We start from the raw sequence: 17982 nt of genomic DNA on the forward strand, positions 1-17982 counted from the left end.
TTTCTAGCCAAGAAAGCACATCCATATTTATTAAATACACCTGGGAAAATAAGCTTTGATATTTACAATGAGAAAATAGTAGTATTCTGTTTTAAAATCAATAAAGTACAGGCTATTTCAAAAAGATGGACCCAATATCAAGTTGCAGTTGCCTTCAAATTTGGTCCATCTTTTTGAAACACCCTGTAGTTTGAAAATATTTTTGTCCTCCTACCTTCTTAAAGTATCTTTCATATCTATACAAAAGGTTGAAAAGAAGATCAATGGAAACAACATACAAAATCCAAGAGTGGGAATTTAAGTATTTTTATAAAGCTATAATAAGGTTAATAATTGTCCATCACTAAATATCAATCTCCAGGCTTCCAATCCCACTGTTACATAATGAAATCCAACCTGGTCAAGGAAATAAAGAAAAAAAAGTCCTGAAAGACTAAAAGAAGATTTTAAAACCAGTGTGTATTCTTGAAAACACATTTGCATTGATTTTTCCTTCTTTCATTTGGCTTGTCTAAACAAAACAAATAACATAATGAAGACAGAATCACCAATTAGAAAGACAGCTTGGCAAAGGCTGAGTAGGTAATGAAAAATTCCTGTAAGAAAATGAAGGAACAATGTGAATGCTTTTAATTTCCCCTCATGTTTTAATGACACCTTGTTTGCACAAGCAGTGGATCACAAGTGCAGAACATTGCACAGAACGTTTTCTCAGGTGTCCTACTGCCCCTGCACATTATCTTGGCCCTGAGACCTTTTCCACCAACCGAACCTTAATTTCTTCCAGAGGACATCTAGATAGTTCGTGATTCCCTCTGCTAGACTGGATGTTGAAAACTGTATATCATCTTATTTACATAAATTATTTTTCCTGCCTATCAGACCCAAGCATCGGATTTTAGCATCCGTTTTAGATGAGAAAACTGAGAGATACTGCTTAACCACAGCAATGAGACTGTTCTATTAAGAACTAAAAATGTATATGAAATAAGTTGACATTCAGTAAAATATACAATCGTCTAATAAAAAAAAATACCTAAATTTGAACTTTTACAACCTGCTGCAAATAAGTGATTCATTTCCACCCAAAGACAGCTCATCAGATGTGAAACCATTTTTATGTATCTCATCTTTCTTCTGCAAATCAAAAGTTTTTCATTGTGCAAGATCTAAAGCATGTTTAAAAGAGTACCATTTGAAATCAAGTGAGTAGAAGCAGACAATTGGTTTATACTTTGTAACCTATTTAGCAAACTAAAATATATTCTACTAGGTCAATGGCTGTCTAAAGTATTCTGTACAGGGCCTTCCCTCACAGCCCAGGGCGTACTCATTTCTCTCCCTGCTTCCCACCCGTGACTCCTTCAGTTCTTCCAGGGTTGCATAGCATGTATCCCTATTTTTTCCTTCTTTTTGTTGTTGTTGTTTTGTTTTTCTTTTTCATTCGATTGTTTAATTTTGTTTGTTTTCAAGAACAACTATCCATTGAACTGAACATTTTATTTCCAAGCAGTCTCCCATCCAATCACACTCCTTCTATCTACATAATTTCCTAAGCCAGCTTTCTTCCACAGTTACACAAACGCAGAGTTACGGATGGGTGATGCATATTGTCACGTCCTGAAGAGCAACACTAATCCTGCCCTCGGTGTCCTGATGTGGCGTGATGAGGGGCTAGCAGCCAGACTGCCTCTTCCTCAGTGGGACGGGGGCAGCCAACAGGCAGAAGGGGAGCAAGGAGGCTCATGAGTCTAGAGCGAGTCGAGATCAGGAACTGACTTAGGTCATAGGCAAAACACACTGAACTCAGTGAAAATTAACACATCGACAGCCAAAATAAAAACGTAATTACAAATTCAGGTAGCAGTAAACAATGAGACAAACATTTAACCACAGCCTTTCCTCCCAGCTTAACTTCACTTCTTCACTCCAGAACCTTCTACCCACATCCAGCCAGAACTGGCCATGACCATCAAGAGGCAGATAAGGCCTCTCAGAGGTCCCTGCAGCACCCCCCCGCCAGCGCCCCACACACAGGTCTGCAAAGCACTGAAAGAAAATCCTGCAATGGCAAACTATCGCAGGCAAACTCCTACACCTTGACAAGGGCACCTTATGGGAAACGCGGTCCAAGGCCAGCGTTACAGTGACCGGCCAGCGCGTGAGATTGGCAGCGCAAGATGTGTCTGTCACTGCCCCCAGCACCTGAGGGACATGTGAAGGGAGCATTAAAGTCAGCGCACATCACCACTCCTCCAGTGGTGCAGATGGAAATCCTCCAGCAGATAGATAACCACGTTAATGAGAAGAGAACAGAGAGGAGTAAAGAGAGTAAAGAAAAGTAATTACTTGCACCTGGAATCCTGTGCTCAGTTTTGGGCCCCTCACCACAAGAAGGACGCTGAGGTGCTGGAGCAAGTTCAGAGAAAGGCAATGAAGCTGGTGAGGGGTCTGGAACACAAGTCTGATTGAGGAGCGGCTGAGGGAACTGGGGCTGTTTAGCCTGGAGAAAAGGAGGCTGAGGGGAGACCTGATCGCTGTCTACAACTACCTGAAAGGAGGTTGTAGTATGGAGGGTGTTGGTTTCTTCTCCCAAGTAGTAATTGATAGGACAAGAGGAAATGGCCTCAAGTTGTGCCAGGGGAGGCTTAGATTGGATATTAGGAAAAAATTCTTCATAGAAAGGGTTGTCAGGCATTGGAACAGGCTACCCATGGAAGTGGTTGAGTCACCATCCCTGGAGGTGTTTAAAAGGCATTTAGATGACGTTTCTTAGCGACACGGTTTAGTGTCAGAATTAGGTTAGTGGTTGGACTCAATCTTGAGGGTATCTTGCAACCAAAATGATTCTATCTATAGGTTGACCCACAGATCTTGGTTTCAGGGTTTTTTTGAGGTTGGATTTTGATTGTTTGGGGCTTTTTTAGTTCTGATTTTTTTTTTTTTTTCAATTTTGCTTTCAAGGAAACATAAGACCAGTTTCATAGTGGATGTGCCTGCTCTTTTATAACTAACATACTAGGGTGTGGTTTACATTTATGATATTTGTACTAATCTTTGTTTTCTCCAAAGAAAATATCATTACCAGCTATTTTATCAATTTTCTTAGGTCATCAAGAAGAGATTTAACTTGCAACAATCCTACCTCATGACCCCAAATTAAACTTGTTAAGGTACTTTGAATTATTTACATTTTGCTTTGAACTACTAACCTTTAATCAGCTATGAGCCCAATACACAGAACTATTTCACAGCAAGGTAAAATATTATCCACAGATAAATTACTACCACGTGGCTAATTAAAAACTTTTTGAACATGTTACCAAAATGAATGACAAATTTTGTGGCAGATATAGAAAATAGTGGTCTTCACATTTCTGAAGTAGTATGTGCTCATGTTGTGCGTTAAATTTAGCAGATTCTTCATTTTCAAAACAGCAATACTCCTCATAAAACACACACTTAACATGAAAGGCTACCCCTCACAGATGGAACTAATTATGATTAAGAATAGTTACGACACAGCAGACAAGTGAAGACTTCAGTGGGACTAATCAGTGGGTTTCAGCAGCAGATGAGAATGAGAGTACAGACATGAGGAGGAAAATGCTGGTTCCTCTTAATGGGACTTGTGCCACTAAGTTTAGTGAAGACAGAATTCCACCCTCAGATATGAGAAGTATAAAACATCTTTCATTCAAGGACCAGATAACAGCTCAATTTCAGACTGCAATGTGCCATTAGTGTGCCAGTCACTCACATTTAATGTGATTGACCAAGAGCAGACATCTGTGAGCAAGATGGGAGAGCCAAAGACTGCAACCGTGTCAGCAGATCCCTAATGCTCTGCAGGTGGTTAATCTGGGGGAAGGGGGCTGGCACTGCCCCCTTAATTTCCAAAAAAAATCCAGTAAATTCTTGCTTGGTATCAACATAATGAGCTGGTAAAACAACAACCAACAACAACAACCAAAACCCAGTCCTGAGGCGGTGTTCTCTCAAACTAGGTATCTGCAAAAATAAAGTAAGATATCACTAATGACAATTCAGTCTAAACACTAATATCCACCCTTGTGAGATCCAGTTATACAAATTCAAAACTTTATAAAGTTTGTCCTATTAAGAAAAAAAAACCCATAATCTGCCAGCAGTGCAGTGCCCCAAACATCACAGCAGTGCAAATATAGAAAGATTGCTCATCAGTCACCCACACCATCTCTGCACCTATCGGACTTCCCTAGAGTGTCTCAATAATTCCAGCCCAAGAATATTTTGTATTAGTAAACTGTGGTTTTCCTGAAAGGGGAGCATGATTAGCTTGTTTCAAAATACAGCATGCAGAGAGATTTAGGCTTTTGTAAGATACATTTAGAGTTTCTGTCAAATGTCATTTTGATAAAAATGCTCTGTAGCGTGAGTATAGAGAACTCCCTTGAGTAAGCAAAAGAAATACCAGAAATACATAGCGCCAACAGATGAAAAGGATATGAATACTATTCACAACTTGCTAAACAAGAGCTAGCAATATTTTACAAATATTTTTCACCTTAGGATATAAAGTTTAGTAAACCTAACAGCATTTAGGCTATTTTTATAGGTAAATACCATACTATATTTATAGATTTAAGTGGCATGAATACTTCCTAGTATTTTACCTCTCTAAATGTTACTTTTTACTTCCAAAATTTCTAAATCCTGTCAAACTGAACTGCAATGGATCAGGAAAAAAAAAAAATAAATAAAAAGTAGTTTACAGAAAAGAAAACATGTCTTATATGCCTGTTTTGTTTTCAGGAAACTGTTCTTTTGATGGAAGTTAGGACATTTTACAATAAAGCTTTTCAACCCACTATGACAGGGGAGGTAATTTCCTGTAAAAATTTGGGGCATGGGAGGTTGTTTTTGCTTCAGAAAAAGTCAGGATTTAAAATCCTTTTGGAACAGTGGCAAGCTATTTCTCATCAAGGCTAATTAGTCTAGGCAGCAAACCACATTATGACAGAAATACTGTTTCTAGTTTACCAGCTTGTTCAGACTGAGCTTGGACATCAGCCACAGGGGCTGCACTACAGAGATGCACTCAACATTACAACACTTTCTATATGTTAAAAACACGATTTCTCTGAAATCATATTTGTAGCTGTTTTAGAAACTGCTCTGCAACTGCAACTGCAACATCAACTTAAAAAGAAAAAGCTTTTCAAAAAAGTTTTAGCAGAAAATAGGATGAACCTTCAAGAAACATTATACAGTGTATGGGATTGCATGCGTTTTTATTCAAAGCAGGATGCAACTATGGGACATCATTTGTTAATTCTGCAACTCATTCCATGCTCAGCAAAATGGGAATAAAGTGCATTAAAATTTGTTCTTCCAAAGACCTTTAAAGCCAGTGTTTTATTTGGTTATGTTTCACTAGTTACTAATAAAAAAGAATTTGCAGAGAAGGCAGCTCAGTTAGTTTGATAAGCTATAATATGATTTGATTTTGTACTTCAAATATTTGCATTTTGTGAAATTGAATTCCTATAGTCAAGTACAGGTCATTCAAAGGTCACAGCTAAGCAGTTAGATCATCATATTTCCAACTTGCTCACTTTAAGGCCAATGACTTGACATCAGCAAAATCAAGTGGATCAATGGCACTTCTTAGTGTTTGTCTAAAGAACTTCATGATTAATCATTCTGCCTACACAGTTATGCATTTGTTTGAATTAATTCAGGCATTCTACATTGAAGTTACAAGTTAAAAGGTTCCCTTGCTAAACTGCATAGATCTGTGTTCCCCACCCTGACCCAAAACAGTGCGCTGCTAGATGCTTGTTGGAAACTTCAATGACTTTTTTCCCCCATAATTCATACTAAAGCTATAAGATTCACAGAAACATAGATTATTCTAGAAGCATTTCCAAATAGCTGCTTGGCTATGCAGATGGGGGACAGATCATGACAGTCATTAATATCAATAAAGTGACTCAGCCGAAAGACACAGGTAGATAAATTAGGTTCTGTGGCAGAAAATGCCATGGCATTGTAACTACAAGTAATCAAATATTTCAACAATTCATAAAGAGCAACAACATTCGGAAGAAAATTACTCTTGGTCTCAGTGAAATAGCAGCAATGAAGGTGGTAGAAATAGAATTGTGACAGGAAAACCTTAGAAATTTTCTGAGAAATATGCTCACATCTAATCCCAGATGCACAGTGGCAGAACACCCCAACATCACTATTTCAGCATGCATAAGCAACAATTATTTTCAGAACTCACCTAATGAACAGTGGTGACTGGAAAATGACCTCTGAGAACAGGATTCTTGGAGGCTTGCTTTAATTTACAATGTTTTAGAGAGCTCTGAATTCGCAAATGCGTTAGTATAATATAATTTTATTAAGAGAATGTACAGGGGGCAGATGACTTAGCATAACATATACATAAAGGGCTAATTGCGTTGGTAATGAACAATTCAATAAGCTTTAAAAATTACAGTCTTCAAAGTTTTTTAGGAAAATAGTAAGGATTAAATTAAAACTGATTTCTACGTAGCAGGAGGGAGATGATGAGTGCATTTAAAGTTTCGTTTGAGGAACAAAGCACCTCAGCAGATTTCCATGAGTGGAAGGAGAAGGGTGAGAGATGTCAAGTATCTTTCTATAAGTGATCCACTTCATTTACCATGCATCTTCACAGCAAGAGCAGCTCCTGAATCACCCACCCAGAAAACATGGTTGAAAAGGAGACCAACTGCCTCTGATAAGAGCTATTGTTTTTATTTCCTGAATGGCTTTTGGGACAGACCCTTTTAGAGTGGTGAAATCTCACAGGAAACATTAGGCTGCAGTTAATTCTGTAACATACAGCAGGTACCACACAGATTCTTGGGATAAAAGGTATTGTTTTTGTCCTGGTCAAAACATCCTGGGGGAAAAAAAAAGAAGTTACATTTCAGCAGCACTAAAACTACCAAGCTTAATTTAGAATTTATCTGACATTGCCATCAGACTAAAATGTCTGTGGGAAAGTGGATCTGAATTGTCTGGGTAAAATAATGGAAATAAGTGCATAATAAAAACAAACTCAACATTTATAACCTAGAAAGAAACCCTTCCCAGTGATTTTGCCTACACAAAGCTTTCTGCCCCAAAATGTCCAACTGGTTGTGACAGTAGAAATGTTAAAAGCTCCAATGTGGACAAGGATCTAATAAGTATTATCTACAATCAATACTATATTGTTGCTCTTAAATGTCATCTCTGTCTTGAGACAAATTGGTTGGTCTTGCTGAAAAAAATGTGTTACGTGCAGCAGCAGAGACAGACACACTTCAAGTACATACTCTTCCTTGTGTATTAATTTGTCAACTTGAAATGAAAGAAGACCACACATTTCAACATAATTTCCCAATCCTAAATCTGTCTGAGATTTTCCAAGCAATTTAATGGACTGATTTACACAGTTATTCAAGAATCCAGTGGTTGATGTTGTTTAAAAATAGAAATTTAAACCAGGGGCCTTATATCTGCCTTTAAGATTCTCCAAGGGGATTTTCAAAACTACACAGTTACAGAGCTCAGTCAGTCAGATTACCTTCATGGACATATCTTCCTCACTGCCCCTGTACTTCTTAAAGAAAATGCAATTTAAGGTACTTTTAAATAATTAGGGAAATGAATTTGAATAATTAGGCAAACATTTATAAACTATTTTCTTTTCATTATTTTATAATGCTTTACAGAGTCTAAAAGCATAGTGACAGTGCAGAAAAACAGGAAGTAGTAGCCTTTTGTTACTGAACTACTGATACTCAACTTTTCCATCTGCTTTACTTCTCTAAAATTTTCCCCTTCTAATGATTCCTCAGGTCTTTTCCTCTATTTTACTTCCCCCGCTCCCCCTGCCATTTTCAAAACTTTTTCCTGTTGTCTTGTCTTGAATTCAGTGACCATTGTGCTTGTAACTCTCCCGTGGTGTCCTCATGTACCAGTGACTGGAATGGTCTGACTTCCTTCCAAGCTAGTTAACCAGTGTTTGCATGCTTTGATTTCCTTCTTAACCACTCAAGTCTGTGGCGAGTCTGAAACTTTTCCAGTTCAACTGCTGTCAGCTCTGACAGAAACCATAACTTGCTTGATTTTTTTTCTTTTTTTTTTAAAAAAAAAGCACAAAGACAGACAAGTAGTTTTCAACTGGTTAGCCTTCAGTTGATGGGTTGGTTGGTTGGTTGTTTTTGCCACCTCCATTGCAACTCAGACAGTTATGGTCAGTCATTTAAAGGAAAATTGGAAAGACCACGACTAAAGCACTTAATGCACAAATCGGAGCATTAAAAACGGAGCACAGAATCCCTTGGGGATTCAGGATCTAAACAGCCTTCTAGACATTACAGGCTGGAAAATCCACAAGAGGCAGCTCTAGTCATCAAAAGCAAGACTTAACAATAAAAAAGAATGGACAGACAAAACACGAAGTAGCTCAGCAACTCAGTTGTTTACAGGCCTTAGTCAACACTTTAAGTTTTCTTCATATTTCAACAGCTACATTTGACCAAAACGTTATCTTTGCAATGGTTGACTTGAAAAAGTTTTTTAACTTTAAAAAAGTTCTTAAAAAGACCTAACCTCTTGGACCATGGGGGTTTTGCACTGGCTGCACACGGGCTGTTTCACTGCCCCAACATGCCAGTGTGCCAACAAACACCAATATTTCATTCAGCAAGCACCACACAACTTCCCTGCAGAAATGCTTCACTAATAAGGTTGGTGATATCATACTATATTTCTTTGCTTTTAGAAACATGACTTAAAATGGCTGGCTCACGGTTAAGATGAGAAGATCTGACTGCTATCTACAAACATCTGATGGGAACATACTGGGAAGACACAGACAGGCTGTTCTTGGAGGTTCGAGGTCATAGGATTAGAAGTAATGGACACAAGTTGTTACACAGAAAACTGCCCTTAGACTGAAGAAATTATTTTACCATAACAGTGGTCAAGTACTAGAACAGGCTGCACCATAGCTGATCTCATCTCTCTGAGATGATGGAACCCAACACCACCACTGTTCCTTTCTACAGCACAAAGACCTGCTCTGCTCCAGGATTACATGAGTCTACACGGATGAGTGTGCGCACACATATGTGGACCAGAGACACACACACAGGAGAAGCACAGCATGCTTTCAACACCACAGGATGCTTAGGTTCAACTACAGGAGTAAGAAAAGCTAGAAGATGAAAAATCAATGCAGAGAAGGACCAAGTCTGGCGTGCACATGGAGAACAAGAGAAGAACATTAAACGAAGATACCACAAACAGTATCAACATTTAATAATTTTATCTGAAATTTGTTATCAAATACATTTAGAGTGTGATACTCATGTGATACTCACATGCTGTCCGTGAGTACACCACAGCACTTTGAGGGCTAACATCAACAGGGAAACAAGTATTGCAGATTTTTTGGAGCAGAAAACCAAAATATTAGAACATTCTGATTTTAGAGATGACAGAGAAAATTAGTTTTCTGCAGATTAGTTTTCCACTTTCACCATGTTCCTCCACAGGACAAAAAACCACCAGGAAATGGCATTGTGTCCATACACTGGACATTCAGAAAGCGGGTGTATGGGAATTCTTCCACATCCATGGAGCTATGAACTGCCATTTAAAATTGCACTTTGTTTCATGCCACCCTTTACCTTTGTGCAACCTTAATCAATATGCCTTTAAGTTTTATAGAGAGTCATACAAATAGTAAGTGTGCAAAGCACATCGAGACCCCTGACTGGAGTACATTTGTGCTTCTCCATCTTCCTTTGAAATGTTCAAATCAGCCCAAACTGTAAACAAGTCTTACAAAAAAAAAAGGGAAATTTGTCAGTTCTGTGATGAGTTACATTCGACCACATTTATACTCGTGAACTCATTTAACTTGAATTCACGTAAGTATTCTAAACTTTCTCCTACAAACACACCTCCAACACATGTAAAAGAAACTGATGGGGGGAAAAAAAACCTGAATGTACTATATAAACAACAAAGAAAAGTCCCTCAATGAACAGATGTGCAACAAGCTGTTATGTGTGCTCATGTCTAAGGCAGTTTACACAAAGTATAGAAACCAAGTTTCTAGTCTCTCTAGGCAAGAAGGAGATAGGTCTCTCTTCATGCTTTGGTTTTCAGGAGAGCATTTTTCCCTTTAGAAAATAAAGCCATTCAGATGATCTAGACTAACATAAAAAAGGTATTGTATTTGTTGAGTATATATGGCATTACTTCCATAATTTCATTTCAAAAGGGACTATTACTTTTATCCACATATTGATTACATAAGAAAATAATTGAACATTTAATATTTAACAATATTCATAAAATATGCAACATAGACCTAAGATAAACCATAGATACTCCTACAGAAAGAAGAGCAGGAGGACAGCAGACACCAGTGTTCTAAGTGGAGTCAAGTATAGCAATATTACTTCTATAAGACATTACTAGCAGTGTTATATAAAAAATATACATAAATTAGGAACCTATCACTTTGACAAGAATATCTTCCCATGTAAGTCTTGTAAGCATTATATATTCGATTCCTTTTATTAAAAACATGAAGAATATACATAACCACAGAATGGTTGCGGTTAGAAGGGACCTCTGGAGATCATCTAGTCCAACCCAGGTGCTAAAGCAGGTTCACCCAGAGCAGATTGCACAGGAATGTGTCCAGGCGGGTTTTGAATGTCCCTAGAGAAGAAGACTCCACAACCCCTCTGGGCAGCATGTTCCAGTAAAGAAGTTTCTCTTCAGGTTTAGACAGAACCTCCTGTACTCAAGTCTGTGCCCACTGCCTCTCATCCTATTGTTGAGAACCAATGAAAGGAGTCTGGTCCCAACCTCTTGACACCCACCCTTAAGATATTTATAAACATTTACGAGATTCCTTCTCAGCCTTCCCTTCTCCAGGCTGAACAGACCCAGCTCTCTCAGTCTCTCTTCATAAGAAAGATGCTCCAGACCTCTAATCATCTTTGTAGCCCTCTGCTGGACTCCCTCCAGTAATTCCTTGTCCTTCTTAATGGGGGAGCCCAGAACTAGACACAGTGCTCCAGATGTGGCCTCACCAGGGCAGAGTAGACGGGGAGGATCACCTCTCCTGACCTACTGGTCACACTCTTCTTAATGCATCCCAGGATACCCTTGGCCTTATTGGCCACAAGGGCACATTGTTGACTCATGGTCAACCTGTTGTCAACCACAACTCCCAGGTTACAGAATCGACTGGGCTGGAAAAGACCTCAGAGATCAAGTCCAACCCTTGGTCCAACTCTAGTCCGTTTATTAGATCATGGCACTACGTGCCATGTCCAATCTGAGTTTAAAAACCTCCAGGAACGGCGAGTCCACCACCTCCCTGGGCAGGCCACTCCAATGCCTGACCACTCTCTCTGTAAAGAATTTCTTTCTAATATCCAGCCTAAATTTCCCCTGGCAGAGTTTAAGCCCATGCCCCCTTGTCCTATTGCTAACTGCCTGGGAGAAGAGACCAATCCCCACCTGGCTATAACTTCCCTTCAGGTAGTTATAGAGAGTGATGAGTTCACCTCTAAGCCTCCTCTTCTCCAGACTAAACAACCCCAGCTCCCTCAGCCTCTCCCCATAGGTCTTATGTTCAAGTCCCTTTACCAGTCGTGTTGCTCTTCTCTGGACCCGCTCCAGCACTTCAATGTCTTTCCTGAACTGAGGGGCCCAGAACTGAACACAATACTCCAGGTGTGGCCTCACCAATGCAGAGTACAGGGGAAGGATCACTGCCCTTGTCCTGCTGACCACGCTATTTTTGATACAGGACAGGATACCATTGGCCTTCTTGGCCACCTGGGCACACTGATGGCTCATGTGGAGCTTCCTGTCAATTAGTACCCCCAGGTCGCTTTCTGCCTGACTGCTCTCCAGCCACTCTGCGCCCAGCCTGTAGCGCTGCAGGGGGTTGTTGTGACCGAAGTGCAGCACCCGGCACTTGGCACTGTTGAACTTCATCCCACTGGAATCAGCCCATTTTTCCAGTCTATCCAGATCCCTCTGCAGAGCCCTCCTGCTTTCCAGCAGGTCGACACTCCCTCCCAACTTGGTGTCAGCAGCAAATTTGCTGATGACGGTCTCAATCCCCTCATCTAAATCGTCAATAAAGATGTTAAACAGGACTGGACCCAACACTGACCCCTGGGGAACACCACTAGTGACTGGCCGCCAGCTGGATGCAGCCCCATTCACCAGCACTCTTTGAGCCCGGCCCTCCAGCCAGTTCTTAACCCAGTGTAGAGTACACTTGTCCAAGCCACGGGCTACCAGCTTTTGCAGGAGTATATTATGGGAGACAGTGTCAAAGGCCTTGCTGAAGTCCAGCTAGACCACATCCACGGCTTTCCCCTCATCCACCAGGTGAGTCACCTGATCATAAAAGGAGATCAGGTTGGTCAGACAGGACCTGCCCCTCCTAAACCCGTGCTGGCTGGGTCTGATCCCTTGTCCATCCTGAAGGTGCTGTGTGATTCCATTCAGGATGATCTGCTCCATAACCCTGCCAGGCAACGAGGTCAGGCTGACAGGCCTGTAGTTGCCAGGGCCAGCTTTGTAGCCCTTTTTGTGGACTAGGGTAACATTGGCCAATTTCCAATCATATGGGACCTCCCCAGTGAGCCAGGACTGTTAGAAGATGATGGAGAGTAGCTTGGCAAGTTTTTCTGTTAGCTCCCTCCTAGGATGGATCCCATCTGGTCTCATAGACTTGTGAGGATCCAGGTGGCTCAGTAAATCACCAACTATTTCCTCCTGGAATACAAGGGGCCTATTTGGCTTCCTATCTCTGTCAACCACCTCCAGAGATGAGTTGTCCTGAGGGTCACCTGTCTTAGTGGTAAAAACTGAGGCAAAGTAGGTATTAAGTACCTCAGCTTTCTCCTCATCTTTGTTAACTATATTTCCCTCAAAGTCCAACAGAGAATGGAGGTTTTCCTTGCCCCTCCTTTTGTTGTTAACATATTTGAAGAAGGACTTTTCATTATCCCTGACAGAACTGACCAAATTAACTTCAAATTGCACTTTTGTTTCCCTTCTCTGTAGTGCTGATTTCCAGCAGGTCTGCCCCTAACCTGTACTGGTACCTGGGGTTACTCCTCCCCAGGTGCAGGACCCTACACTTGCCCTTGTTGAACCTCATCAGGTTCTTCTCTGTCCAGTCCTCCAGCCTGTCCAGGTCTCACTGAACGGCAGCACAGCCTGTTGGCCCTTCCTCCCATTTGGGTATCATCAGCAAACTTGCTGAGGGTGCACTCAGTCTCTTCATTCAGGTCACTGATTAAAAGGTTGAACAGAGCTGGACTTAATACTGACCCCTGGGGAATTCCACTAGCTGCAGGCCTCCAACCAGACTCTGCATAGTTGTTCACAACCCCCTGAGCTCTGCCATCCAGCCAGTTCATGATCCATCTCACCATGCATTCATCCAGCCTATACTTCCTGAGCTTGCCTTATGAGGAGGTTGTGAGGGATGGCGTCAAAAGCCTTGCTCAAGTCAAGGTAGACAACATCCACTGCTCTTCCTTCACCTACCCAGCCAGTCATACCATCTTAGAAGGCTATCAGGTTGGTCAAACACGATTTCCCTTTGGTGAACCCATGTTGACCACTCCCAATAACCTTATTTTCCTCCACACGCTTGGAGATGACAACCAAAATGAGCTGTTCCATCACCTTTCCAGGGAAGGAGGTGAGGCTGACCGGCCTGTAGTTTCCTGGGTGTCCTTCTTGCCCTTTTTGAAGACCGGAGTGACATTCCTTTCTTCCTATCCACAGGCACCTCTCCTGTTCTCCAAGACCTTTCAAAGATGATGGAGAGTGGCTTAGCTATAACATCTGCCAACTCTTTCAGCACTCATGGGTGCATCCCATCAGGGTCCATGGGTCTGTGGAAGTCCCGTTTGCCTAAATTATGTCTAACAGGATCCTACTCAAACAAGTGAAAGTCTTCCTTTGTCCAGGCTTTCTCTCCTACCTTCAGGGTCTGGGATTCCTATAGAGATGGAAGCGAAGAAGGCATACAGTAACTCTGCCTTCTCTGTATCCTCTGTCACTGGGCAACCAACTCACTCAGCAGTGGACCTACATTTTCCTTAATCTTCCTTTTGCCGCTGATATACTTGAAGAAGCCAAATCTTATTCTTTCTTATTTTGCAGAAGTGATCAGAAAATGGACCAACCTATGCAGCTGAATATCCTAAAAGCAAAATGTCATTGTAACAAACACAAACACCCAGGAAATCTGAAATACAGCTAGAGAAACAAAACCAGTGAGCACTGAAAAAATCTCAATCCTAGTATTTTCAAAACTGTCAGACAGAGCAAGTCTTATTCTCTCACAAAGATGCAAACACACAAATCTACTTTGGCTGGTTGTGTTTCTGCACTGTTTTCATACAATGTACTGGTGAGCACTGCAGCCTATGCACTATTTCACAGCAAGAATATCCTTACTTTTGTAGAATCTGAAATTCAGTTGGCAGGTTTGAGGGCATTTTTTCCAACCACAAACAATTTTGGAACTTTTTTTTTTCAACAATGTTATGTTCAAACAAAAGTTTTCAACTACAAATCCTAAGAAAAAATGCTGCTTAAAATGTGATTCTTTTTCCTTTGTTAATTGTATACTCATATGCTTATCTCATCCAGCCATTCTGCTCCTCCTAATAGACGGGATTTTTTACATTTAAGGCAGTTTAGATACAGGTTGCGTTTAAATTCACAGTATTTAGAGAAAAAGGGCCAAGAAAATTAACTCTAATCCACAGTTATCATGTTCAGAAGAGACTGCAAAAGGAGAATGATGATATCATAGTAAAACACAATCCTCCAGACTGTCCCTTTTGCCATCACAGAAACATAGCATCTAAAAAGAAACCTCACAGCAGGTACCACCATCTCATACCTACTTCAACTTTTCAAAATGTTTTTATAGCATCCCACAAACTTCCTGTTCTTTTTAGCTGACTACTATTTTATTAAGAGGTACGGCTTCACTGCCGTATTTGACTTTAACACTACAAATTACGCCTCCTCACTGTACTTTGACTCAAAGAAGAAACAGTTGTAAAGCACATGAACTGCCAGAATAAACTGGTAATATAGGAATAGGGCCTAGTTTCATGATTAAAACTTCCATTACATTCTCTGCAGTAAATTCAGCAGCTGTCTAAATCACAAAGAATGTGTATGTTAGACATCAGCTGGTTATAAAGCGTCTGCCCTATCTTGGCTATCAGTGCAGGTGCAAGGCGTGTACACCTAGTACATGAGATGAACGTTTATACAGGAAGGGAACCTATACAAACAAGGATAGGAACTAAACACCACTTAGGGTAAGTTCTATATTACTTTGGTGCCTTTACATATACATATTTCTAAATTTGGAGTACATGACCTGCTTCCACAAAAAATTGGTACATTAGGATTTGAACATGTCCAAGAAACACTTCTCAGATCAGCTGCTGATACAGCAAGACTCCTTTGCAAACTTACTATTTCCATGCAAACTACAGATACAAACCAACAAGTACAAGATTAGGTTAGTTTCTGTTCAAGCAAAATAGACAGGCCTAGCAGAGACATCACTACTAACCCTTTAGTCAGAATTCAAAGGCTATTTAAATGTTTATGGTGTACTTAGAGAACAGACATCACTGTACTATTGTGAATTACAGAACTGTAAGTTAATTCATTAAACAGAGCTGAACTATACAGCTGAACTTTCCTAAAGATGTTGACACTTACATAAATATTTTAAGCTGTAATAACATTTTCCCTCTATTACTTTGAACTTTCATTGATAGTATTCCTCATTTAAGAGGTAAATTAAAATCAAAATTCCAAAAGTTACTATATTTTACTTTACTGAAGAATTGTTCTGAAAACAAAATTGTATCTGACTAATTATATTAAGCAACTGATGTACTGTTTCAGAAAGAGAAAATAATAATAACAACAACAATAATATAATCTTTTTAAAAAGCTAACTTGCATTAAAAAAACAACAACAACAACCTCTACACCAGTAGTAAATGGAGTTCTTCTTTAAGCTCTTTAACAAATGATCTAAACCAAACTGCTGGAACACAGGAATGTGAATGACTAAACAAACCGTTCGGTAAACATTCCTAATCTGCAGTTTTCAGCCTAACACTACATTAAAATGTGGAGACTTCATCTACCTTCTGCAAAATGATTAAATGACTTGCTCCTGAAGCAAAGCAACATTATGTGATATACGTGATTCACAAACATGCTCACTGAAAACAAAAACCACTAGACATTTTTCTCTTGAAAACAAAAAAAGACACCAAGTCTGGCACCAATCTGCAATGCAAGAACAACCATGTGATACTTAGACACTTGTGCATTAGTTTAAAAATAAGCTAGATAAGCATGTGATGAGTGACAATTTTGTACTTGACCTTTGCTTAAATAGCTCCTTTTCACAAAGTCCACACACATAAAAATTTCTAAAAAACAAAACAAACCAAACAAATAAACAAACCCTAAACCCCTACTTCTCATCCAATGCCTTGAAAATAAGCTCCAAAAGCAAATTTTTACATTGTTACTTCAGGAAAAATAAAAACCATTTGTTTTACAAGAGGAACTCAGAAACAGAAATTTAACTAACTAACTAACTAACTAAATAAATAAATAAAAAGCATTGACGTTTTCTTGTAAATCAAGCTGATGAAATTCAACATGCTACGTTACTGAGACAGAAGCTTGGGGTGTATATTTCCAGTGGGAATATTTCCCTCTGCCTAGCAGGCAAGGAATTTGGAAATAGAGTTCCTCTTTCCTGAGGCTGAACAGACCTCAAGGATACCAGAGGAAATGCTTTTAAGTCAGGAAATGGGGATGCATCCTGCATGGATGGGGAGCCCTTACTTTAGGGCATTACGTTTCTAAGTGTCAAACCACAACACTTACCTCTGGAGTGACCGTCTCCACCAGTACTAAAACAACTGCACTAAGATTCATTGTGCTTGTCTCTAAATTCTTGTGGGTTTTTCTGTTTATATTTAAATATCAGAGAATCACAGAGTACCTGAGGTGGGATGAAGCCTCTGGAGATCATCTAGTGCAAGACTCCAGTGGCAACTAGAGCAGGTTGCTCAGTACCATGTCGAGACAGCTTTTTGAGTATCACTGAGGATGGAGACTCCACACCTTCTGTGGGGAACCTGTTCCACTGTTCAATCACCTCTACTGTAAAAAAGTTTGTTCTTGTGTTTCAATACAATTTCTTGGATTTCAGTTTCTGCCCACTACCTCTTGTCCCCCGGCGCCACTGAGAAGAGCCTCTGTTCTCTTCACTCCCCCCACAAACCACGTATTTATACACACTGGGAAGCTGCCCCCAAGCCTGCTCTTATCCAGGCTGAATAGTCCCAGCTCTCAGTCTCTCCTCATATGACAGATGCTTCAAGCCATTAATCATCCTCATGGCCCTTCACTGGACCTGCCTCAGTCTCTCTATGCCTCCCTCTTACTGGGGAGCCCAGCACTGGACCCAGCACTCCAGCTGTCTCACCAGGGCTGAGCAGAGGGGCAGGATCACCTCCCTCCACCGCTGGAGATTGTCTCTGCTTGGTGCAGCTGAGGACGCTGACGGGCACATTTGCCGCAAGGGCACATCACTGGCTCGTGTTCGCCAGGTACTTTCATTTGTGAAAACAAGCCTCAAAAACGTGTTCTGCACATTTTTAACAGAACGTAATGACATATGTGCAACACCGTTTCACATTTTAGGCTTATTTCACCGTAAGTTTTGTGCTTTACCTAAACACTTACGATCATGTCAGTGGGTAATATTAGGTTCAAGGGCAATGCTGTTAACCATATTCCTAGTAGCACAAAGAATTCTTTCAGGCATTTGCCTCCCTTTCATTC

General features: G+C 40.4%; 1 protein-coding gene across 3 annotated transcripts in view; it reads right to left on the bottom strand.

Moving 5' to 3' along the window:
* Positions 1–17982, bottom strand: part of CDKAL1 (CDKAL1 threonylcarbamoyladenosine tRNA methylthiotransferase) — a gene marked incomplete at its 3' end in the record, with an annotated part of 411084 nt that overhangs the window by 227836 nt on the left and 165266 nt on the right. The gene's annotated exons all lie outside the window — the stretch shown is intronic.

Source organism: Nesoenas mayeri (genome assembly GCF_963082525.1).
Source record: "Nesoenas mayeri genome assembly, chromosome: 2".
NCBI lineage: Eukaryota > Metazoa > Chordata > Aves > Columbiformes > Columbidae > Nesoenas > Nesoenas mayeri.